Consider the following 11,021-nt stretch of genomic DNA (forward strand, 5'->3'; position numbering starts at 1 on the left):
TGCTCACTGTCTACAACATCTTTATATCACAATAGCACAGCACTGAAAATGTATGAAAAAGTAAAGCAGGTGAAATCACCTTTCACCCCCTGTTATACAATGAAAAATGAAATGGTCATAGAAATAAATACAATAAATTAAAATAAGAGACAATAAACATTATTTTTAGACACTTTTCAGTCCTCCTGCTTTTCACAGGTGTTGGCTGGGTTTCCCGAAGCACTAAGGAGAAAGTTAGTAGCACGTAGCCTAAGTAGTACTTAAACTCTATGGTGCGTTTCCCAAAAGCATCGTTATCTAAGTAAAAACGTTTGTAAATTATTGAGAGCTTTAAACCACTCTTAAGTCCATTAAGTGCCACATAAATACAGGTGAAACACGAAAAATTTGAATATCGTGCAAAAGTTCATTAATTTCAGTAATTCAACTTAAAAAGGTGAAACTAATATATTATATAGACTCATTACAAGCAAAGTAAGATATTTCAAGCCTTTATTTGATATAATTCTTATGATTATGGCTTACAGCTTATGAAAACCCCAAATTCAGAATCTCAGAAAATTAGAATATTACATGAAATCAATAAAAATAATCATGCATATGTACTCAGTACTTGGTTTGGGCCCCTTTTGCATTAATTACTGCCTCAATGCGGCGTGGCATGGATGCTATCAGCCTGTGGCACTGCTGAGGTGTTATGGAAGATCAAGATGCTTCAATAGCGGCCTTCAGCTCTTCTGCATTGTTTGGTCTCATGTCTCTCTCATCTTTCTCTTGGCAATGCCCCATAGATTCTCTATGGGGTTCAGGTCAGGCGAGTTTGCTGGCCAATCAAGCACAGTAATACCAGGTTTTGGTACTTTTGGCAGTGTGGGCAGGTGCCAAGTCCTGCTGGAAAATGAAGTCAGCATCTCCATAAAGCTTGTCTGCTGAAAGAAGCATGAAGTGCTCTAAAATGTCCCGGTAGACGGCTGCGTTGACTCTGGACTTAATAAAGCACAGTGGACCAACACCAGCCAATGACATGGCTCCCCAAACCAACACAGACTATGGAAACTTCACACTGGACTTCAAGCATCTTGGATTGTGTGCCTCTCTATTCTTCATCCAGACTCTGGGACCTTGGTTTCCAAATGAGATGCAAAATTTGCTCTCATCAGAAAAGAGGACTTTGGACCACTGAGCAACAGACCAGTTCTTTTTTTCTTTAGCCCAGGTAAGACGTTTGACATTTGAAGCCCATGTCCAGGACCCGTCTGTGTGTGGTGGCTCTTGATGCAGTAACTCCAGCCTCAGTCCACTCCTTGTGAAGCTCCCCCACACATTTGAATGGCCTTTTCCTGACAATCCTCTCCAGGCTACGGTCATCCCTGCTGCTTGTGCACCTTTTTCTTCCACACTTTTCCCTTCCACTTAACTTTCTATTAATGTGCTTTGATACAGCACTTTGAGAACATCCAACTTCTTTTGCAATTACCTTTTGAGGCTTTCCCTCCTTGTGGAGGGTGTCAATGATGGTTTTCTGCACAACTGTCAGGTCAGCAGTCTTCCCCATGATTGTGAATTCAACTGAACCAGACTGAGAGACCATTTAAAGGCTCAGGAACCCTTTGCAGGTGTTTAGCTGATTAGAGTGTGACACTTTGAGCCTACAATACTGAACCTTTTCACAATATTCTAATTTTCTGAGATTCTGAATTTGGGGTTTTCATAAGCTGTAAGCCATAATCATCAAAATTATATCAAATAAAGGCTTGAAATATCTTACTTTGCTTGTAATGAGTCTATATAATATATTAGTTTCACCTTTTAAGTTGAATTACTGAAATTAATGAACTTTTGCACAATATTCTAATTTTTCACATCTTTCACAGTTTATCAGAGACAAAGAGATTAAATTATATTAATATATTTTGATAATTGGAAAGCCATTGTACACTGTTTTAGAGGATAAAAAGTGTTAAAAAATAGCATTGAAACCAACTGGCAGTCTTTACAGTCTGCAAATGCAATGTGTTAGGTCTAAAGATATATCTAAATTAACATAATACCGTATAACGTTTTATTGCTGTTTATAATCATAACTATGATTGCAATAGAAAGATTATCTTTTTAAACTGATTTCTTTAGACATATGTGAGAAAAGTGACCCTGCAGTTTAAAACTTAAATAAATGGACCTAAATAAATAAATAAAATACGTTTATCAAAGGATGTTAGAGTGAGTGTGCAATGAGAGATTCCCTTCGTTCTGTTTAGAAAGGTCTATGAGTAGATCATTTTAGTCCTGTTCTTAGTGCATCTGTTCAGTTTCCAGACAAAGAAACAGCACAGGCTACGTGAGATCCACTTATTATGATGCGATGCTCATTGGGTACATTCACGTTACATGCACTCCTTGCATCACTTTTATTAATCTCTATAAGCTGAGCAAACATCTAAAACCCTGTCTTACCAAAGCCCTAATTATTTATTTAGTTGAATACTGTAATAGTTAAATCAATCAATTTAATCAAATAAGGTTTCAAACAACTTCTATGTTTGTTGGTATTTTTATTTTGAGAAGACAGACAACTCGACATATTTGCTAAAGTGATCAGCACTTTTGGACCGGACAGCTCACGTAACGAATCACTAAAGTTGAACTTTAAGGAGAAATCTAAGTGCTGGTTTGGAAAACAGGTGTTACTCCATCGTAAAATAACGAGCGACGTTGGTTAAGATGATCGTAAATGCTTAAGTTGCAACGTTATCGGGAAACCCAGCATTGGTTATTTCCACAAAGATCGATCTTTAAAATCTGACAACTCTCCTTCGGCTTACATTCTAGAACTACGAGCTGCTGCAATGTCGCTAAATATTTATTTCGATTAGTAGTCTATGTAAAATAAGAGGTCTAGTGAAAAACCAAGAGCGAATCAGATGTTCTATTTAACAGCTGTCCAATAGAGTTGGGGAATGTTACATTCAAATGGAGGCTAAAGAGTAGACAAGCACAGAAGAGAAACTTCTCTGAAGAAGAACCATTTCTGAGGTTGTAGCCACTGAATTATGACACATTTGACAATTCACCAGTCATCCCAATGTCCTTGCATCCTGAGATGATCAGAGATCATATTCAGTGTTCTCATAGATGACACTATTCCTGCAAATTGTTCCCAGATTACGAACAGGGAAGAAATAGTGAGAACTCGTCATATGCACATGTTCCACGAGACATGCTTGCACTGCTTGCCGGAGTGCAACGTGCCAATAAACCTCTAAACACACAGCGATTCAAGTTGCATTCACACTGCCAGCAACATGCAGTGACAAAATGACCACATCTCATTCATTTTCAATGAGAGCTGGTGACTTCCGGCAACCCAAAAAAGTGACGGCAATCGTTGGCGACCGAATGTGGGCGTATCTAGCGACGCGACAAAGTTGAGAAACGTTTAACTTTATGCAAATGGAGAGCGACTTTCGGGAGCAACAGCCAATACAAGATGGTAGAGCTCACGTGATCCTAATTTTTTTATATTAATTGTATAGAAACAGTGCTGTTTGGACTCTCCATACACACCACTAGCGACCTAACCGCCAGCCACTGGCGACATGCCCGAAAAAGTATCTGGCAGTATGAACGCAGCTTCAGAGACACGCATTGACGTGATCAAGTGTGATTCTTCAAACGTGCGTATTTGTGTCTAAAAGCGTTTCATGTCATTTGTCACGCCGAGAAGTCTTAAAAGTCACCTGCCACACAGTTGCGGGTAGATGACGAGCAACATTACCTGCTAATTTTGTACCCTGCCATGTCATCGAATGAAACATCTACCACACTCCAACGTAAAATAATAATAATAATAATGATGATAATAAAGTGAGACATGGCGTGGATACATTATCTTGGTGCTAAGTGCAGTAAGCAGATCTGTTTACAGGCATGACTCCAGAGAGCTCCGTAGTGCAAAGAAAATAAGCGACTCTGTAAGAAGCTCGCCGCAACACTTTTCAGTTCACTTATCAAACTTTTTATTTGAAATAAAAACACATTTATCTAACTATATTTATAACAGGAATATGATGATTATCTTGCATATGAGCTATTTGTGTGCGACAAAATACAGTTTATTTTATTCGCAAACTGTTTGTTCCTAAATCTTCCAGCAGTTTTGATTGGGTAGACCAGCCGTCAATCTGGGTGGACTAGAGCCACTCTGGCCCTTATGTGGTCTCACGCCTGACATAACATTAAAATACTCACTGTTTCAAAAGTATAGCTACAAGACCAGGGATAGAATTAACTTTTTGGCTCACCGGCCACTGTGGCTAGTAGTTTTCCAAGGTCACAAGCTAAAATCCCCCACCATGCAAAAAGTGCTAAAGGTAACTGCAGACCGCAACTGCATGCATTTGTTTGGACATTATATTAAAACAAGAATGAGATGAGTTCAGCAGGACACAGGCCTGATGGTTTAAGTAACTGTGGAGGTAAGGGCGTGGTTAAGTGCCCTTCTGGGGAGAGAAAGCGGTAAGGACATCCACCTGAGATGAATTGTGACTAATAACCATTTCCATTTTCACAGTGAGAGTCGGCGGAGAAAAAAGACGGCCCAGTCCACCGAAAGGGGGAGAGAGAGCCCAGCTGAGAAGCTGTTTGTGTTTGTGTGTTGGTTGCTGCTGTGTTTCAAAGTTTGAGTGTTTAAATTGAAGCTTCACCGTTGCGCTTTAAGTGAACGTGTTAATTTTCTGTTAATAAAAAGTCACATTCCGGAGTTGGATTCACTGTGTCCTGCTTCCTACTTTTCTCCATGTTCATATTCGGATCAAAAGGAGGAAGCGGGACATGGCACACCTCTGCCCAGTGAGTTACAGTCCATGGAAAACACGCCCCATTCATCCTTCCAAACTGTGTCGTCAACGTCTGCACTGGTGGTAAAAGCTTACTCTGCTACAGGACAAGCTGGATCAGCACTCCATGCAATGGCGGTGCTCCAGTTATTTCAAACCAAGCTCCTCAAGCAAATAGACAAGCACGGCTTCGATCCAGAGACATTTAAAGAGCTCCGCACCGCTACAGTCTTAGTGCTGCATGCCACGAAAGTCACTGTGCAGGCCATTGGTAAGTCCATGGGCAACATGGCAGATCTGGATCTGACACTCACAGAAATGAGTGATAAGGAAAAAGACACTCTGTTGGATGCTCCAGTTTCTCCAGTCATCCTCTTTGGCAGATCTGTGAATATGTTTGCTGAGTTGCAACTGTGAGACACTTTATGCCCAAACAGAATACATCACAGCCCATTCGCTCTTGCTCTGTTTTGAGCTAGCACCCGACTAAAAGCCCTATACCTGCTGCCTCACCGTTCCTGCGTATCAGCACATGCAGCAAATGTGGAAAGCAGAGCCCATGGTTCCCTCTGGGTCTGCTCCAAAAAGGCTGATTGAAGACACAAAACTCTGATCCCCATCTCCCCACTACTGTTTGTCGGTAAAGGAATATTGTTGTTTTAATGTTTTTCCAGTGTCTTGCACTCAAATAAATAAAATAAAAATGCAATAAGTGCAAAAAAGTATACAGAATTCGTTGCAAATGCACAAGATGCTCACACATTCTCAATAAAGAGCCCTTTTCCTCTTCAAATCTATGCGGTTCTCGCCCCTGAGACTGAGCGGCATGCACATCTTGAACTACCTTGACAATTGGCTGTTACTGGCACAATCAGAGGCTCTGTTATGCCAGCACAAAACTTACTGCTTTAGCATCTAAAAAGCTTGGGCCTCAATGTGAAATGGGCAAAGAGCACACTTTCCCCCAGCCAACAAATCTCCTTTTTTGGATCCCGCCTCGACTCCACGAGCAGGCACGAACACTTCACAAGCGTGTGTGTTCAGGCCATTCTGCAGTGTCTGTCTCAGTTCAAACTGGGGAGAACACTTCCACTGAAGCTGTTTCAAAAAGCATTGGGGTTTATAGCGGTGGTATCTGCCATCATTCCATTAGGTCTCTTACACAAGAACTCTTCAGTGCTGGCTGAATCGCCGTGTGCCACAACATGCTTGGCGCCAAGGGCACATGCGTATCACTATATCCCACCGCTGTATAGCTGCTATAGCAACATGGACAGCTCCTGCATTTTACCAGTGAATTGTCATGCTGGGGCAAGTTGTCAGGAGGAAAGTGGTGTGCGATGGAATGCCAGCCTTTCAGCATTTGGACATGGGCAGAGTAAGTGTGGCACATAATCTGCATAGAGCTATCGCTGTTTTTCTAGCCTTAAAGGGTTTTCAGTCAGAAATAGTGAACTGTAATGTCCTGGTTCATTCAGACAACATGACAGTTGTGGCATATGTAAACCGTCAAGGCAGAATAAATTCACCGCCACTGTTGAGACTGATGCGTCTCCTCCTCCTATGGAGCGAGTGTCATCTCATCTACCTGAGAGCCACATATCTCCCAGGCCGCCTGAATTATGGCACAAACCTACTGTCACACCAAGGGGTGATACCGGGTGAATGGAGACTTCAACCTCAAACTGTATTGAGGGTTTGGGAAATATTCGGCAAAGCAGAAATCAATCTATTTGCCTCTGTTGGGAATACCCCACCCTCTGGTACTCGAAGTCACAAGCCCAACTGGGAGCGGACACAATAGCACACAAATGGCCAGCGAAATGCAAATATGCTTTTCTCCTGGTATGCCGGATTCACTTTGTCATATACAAAGTCAGAGAGGACAATTGGTTGTGCTGAAATGACCCAAACAGCCATGGTTTCCGGAAATAGAGATGCTGTAGAGCTTGTAATGGGAAATACCGCTGAGGAGGCATAATCTGTCTTCCCCAGCTGTGAAAACTGCATGTTTGACCCCTGAATGGAGAACTCTAAACGTGCTAGAACTGACACATTCAGTCATGAACACCATTTCACAGGCTAGAGTGCCGTCCATGAGACTCCTCTTCGTACTAAAATGGAAGTTGTACACTGATTGGTGTCTCTCACATGGCAAAGACCCAGTAAACTGCCCCATACATGAAATTATGATATTTCTTCAAGGGCGATTTTTGATTCGACTCACTCCGTCAATGCTCAAAGGGTATGTGGCAACTATATCTGCGTATCACGCACATATAGCCGGTGCCTCTACAGGTAAGAATTATTTAATCATAAAGTTCCTTAAAGGTGCAAGACGATTAAACCCACCTTGCCCGATTTACCTCTGCTTTACCTCACATTTACTGCTGGCTCTGGCCTCAATAAAGCGGGTCTGTGACCTGCATGCACTATCAATTGACAATTCTTATCTTGAGTTTGGCCACGGTCTTTGAAAATCCATTGTCAAACGAACCCAGAAAAGGTTATGGGCCTAAGGTCCAAACCACACCCTTCAGAGCACTGGTGGTTCACTTACAAACTTTCTTCCCTCCTCCATTTAATTTGGATGAATAACACTCATTGCATTTGTTATGCCCTGTGCGGGCACAGACTGTCTGATCAGCTCGCTGTTTGCTATGGAGGACGAACGAAAGGAATGTCCGTCTCTAAGCAAAGACTTTCTCACTGGATTGTCGATGCAATTGCCCTGGCTTATGAGTCACCGGGTAAGACTTGCCCAATTGGTGTTAAAGCACACTCATGTATGGCCTTGTCATGGGCATGGACGAATGCTGTGTCCTTAAATTTACAGCAGGATGGTCCTCTCAAAACACATTCGCAAGGTTTTACAACCTAGATGTAACGTCTCTCTCTTCACAAGTCCTCTCTATTTAGAGTACTTCATTCATTGTCCAAATATATATATATATATATATATATATATATATATATATATATATATATATATATATATATATATACTTATTCTTTTCTCTTTAAGGATCGAGCTCCCCATTTATTACACAACCGGCTACATTCAGGCCATTGTAATTTACCATAAGTCGCAAGCACTTACATTATAAATAAACTCCCTTACCGACTGGGTTCGTGAAGGTATTAATTCATACTATATGACTTCATATATTAATTCTGAGTGCTCCACACCTGGTCCAATACAAGGGTCACTCACTGCGACATACTCATGAGACTGTCTCACGAGACTGCGGCATCATGCTTCCTTTCTGGGAGGTTATGTTATGTGTTCCCCATATGCATTAATTAATGCCATGACACATGTATGGAGTTGTAAGGGAATGTCTCGGTTATGTACGTAACCTCGGTTCCCTGAGTCAAAGGGAATGAGACATTGCGAATGCTAGACGCACTACAAGACTCAGAGTTCTTGAGGCATAAGCAATGCACTCCTTGTTCTCAGTCAGAAATTCTGAGAAAATTATGTTTGTGCACCTGTTTTTGTAGCAAACAGTTTCACGACAAAACAGCCGGGGCTCAAAAACGAGAGCCAATATTAGAATATTGACGTTATTGTAGAGAGGTTTCAACTAGGTTGTGTTAGAAGGCACTCCCCATATGCATTAATAAACTTAAATGCCTCGTTCCCTTCATCTCAGGGAACCAAGGTTATGTACGTAACTGAGATATTCGCATGAAAGCACACTTCATTCACCGCCATACCATAGTTATGAGAGGCATGAATACCATTACATTTCCACTGGCAGCAGCTCCGAGTCGCCTGACATTCATAGAATTTTCAATGCAGGAAAAACCGTGAAACAATGTCACCCGCCAAAGTGGCTAGTAAGAGTGACAGAGTTACCCGCCATCGCCATCTTCAAAGCTCAAATTAGGGTTGTGCCGATATCATCGTCCATCGTGATGGCTGACCAACATCACGATGTAGAGCCACCATCGTGATGCCACACCCCCTTTTGCGAGTCTTGCTAGTGTGACTCACTAATCCTAGTCTCTTCTATAGTTAACCTAAAAACTTTGCAGGGATTGCTCTGTAAATTAAATTGAGAATATAACTAATGCATATATGCTATTTTAAATACTGTAGTATATGCCAGAGACGTGACGTGTTAGTCTGTGAAAATACCGTGTCAGGCAGGCTACACAAATATTGATCTTGACCTTGTTAGCTTCTTGTCTTTTTTTTACATGTCACTGTACATTTAGATTAAAATATTTTATGTTGTAGGCTAGGCTACAAGAAAATAGCCTTTATTAATCAATTATTAGTAGTTGTAGTGTCTCAGAAAATCTTGCTCATTGTCACATAGCTCTTGTATACACTGAAGCGGCAGTTTAAGATAAACCCAGACCAGCGAACGTCAAATAACTTTTGTCTGGTTAATACTTTTACAGAAAAATTTCCTTGGCCATAAATCCATAAAGTCAAATCAAATGAAAGAAACAAGGTGAATATGAATAACACACATTTATTAAAACATAGAAGAACAACAAGAAAACGGGAACAACACTCAGACTAACATTTCACTTAAAATTAGCAGCACAATTAAATTCAGCACAGGCTACAAAATAAATTATGTTATTGAAATATTGTAAAGTGGTCATATGAACTACACAAATGAACGTTTAAAAAATAATATGCAAAATCGAATAGCTCCGCAACGGATGGCGAAAAATGCGTAAAGAAATCTAATATCTTTCACCATAGACCATGTTTAAATTTCGATGTTTCTGGCCAGAAATACCAACATATTTACTTTATCTGGTTTTAATAAGCTGCGGATTGGAGTAACTACACACCCGCTGTGCTGAAGACCCGCTCTGATGGAGTACTGGTAGCACATATGCACAGATATTTCCGTGCTAATCTTGCCATGAACGGAAACCTTTTGTCGTCCTTTTGTCGGCCCCCCCGCCCCGCCCCGACCCGATGTTTTACTGTCAACATCGTCAACTGCCAATTTAGGGGACATCGCCCAACCCTAGCTCAAATAACACAAGTTTTAACAGAAAAATTCATTTAAGTGCTTATAAGCGTCATATTTCTGCCTTTACATGCTCCAAAAATTGGCCATGTGGACTATGTGCGAATACTAAAAAATGTTTCCCATATTTCATCTTATCTTCTGATAATACTGTATATAGAAAAGATACTTATACAGATACTGTATATATATATATATATATATATATATGTGTGTGTGTGTGTGTGTGTGTGTGTGTGTGTATATGTATATATATATATATATATATATATATAGTATATGTGTGTATTTGTAATTGTAATAAACTTCTGCCTTCAACTGTACATGCATATATATAAGTTTGTATATTATATACAGGTGGCATATTGATGACAGAATCATCAACCTTTCAACCTTTAAAGAACTTTCAATGTTTTACAATAAAAACTCATAAAAATAACATATGAGCTTTGGGTCACATGGCTGGGACTAAAAGCTATTGATTAGCATGTTCATTCAAAGGGAACACTTATTCCCCTAACAGAACCACAAGAACGTACAATCACACAGCCTTAATTTGTGACTATACTGAACAGAGTCTTGAAAGGCGACAGAAAAGTCAATTTTACACTTTGGTGGCAATAAAGCTATTTTGCCAACAGTTACACAACTACAAAGCAATGCAGTCAGCTTAATTGATTACAATGGAAAAGTTCTTGTTCTGACATATTTTTCAAAATATTTGCTGGGACATTCTTTCTCTCCCTCTTTTTTCAGTAGACACCATACCAATGGCCAACCACAGAATGAGAATTATGTGAACCATGCAAACAAAGGCATACTGTATAACAAATATGTCTTATCACAAGTAACTCACCCCTAATTGACATTTAAATTTCAGATAGCATAACTCCCATGAATTATCTTGAAAAGAGGTGAAATATAACAATGTATCAATGTCTTTGTTTTTTCTGAAAAAACAAGCATACAAAGACATTTAGTCTAGTTCAGAAGAAAGCGTTCCTCATAAGAAACGATAACACATCCATACAATGTGTGTCCTGAGGTTTTCAGTACACACATACAGTACTAAGTCACATCTTTTCACATGGCTAAAAGGGGAAGAGAACTGTTCCTGTATAGTGATTTTTCCTGAGACTGATCTATGAACAAATCCAAGTGAGTCTCATGATAGAATGTCAGT

This window comes from Xyrauchen texanus, chromosome 42 (assembly GCF_025860055.1).
Source record: "Xyrauchen texanus isolate HMW12.3.18 chromosome 42, RBS_HiC_50CHRs, whole genome shotgun sequence".
Classification (NCBI taxonomy): domain Eukaryota; kingdom Metazoa; phylum Chordata; class Actinopteri; order Cypriniformes; family Catostomidae; genus Xyrauchen; species Xyrauchen texanus.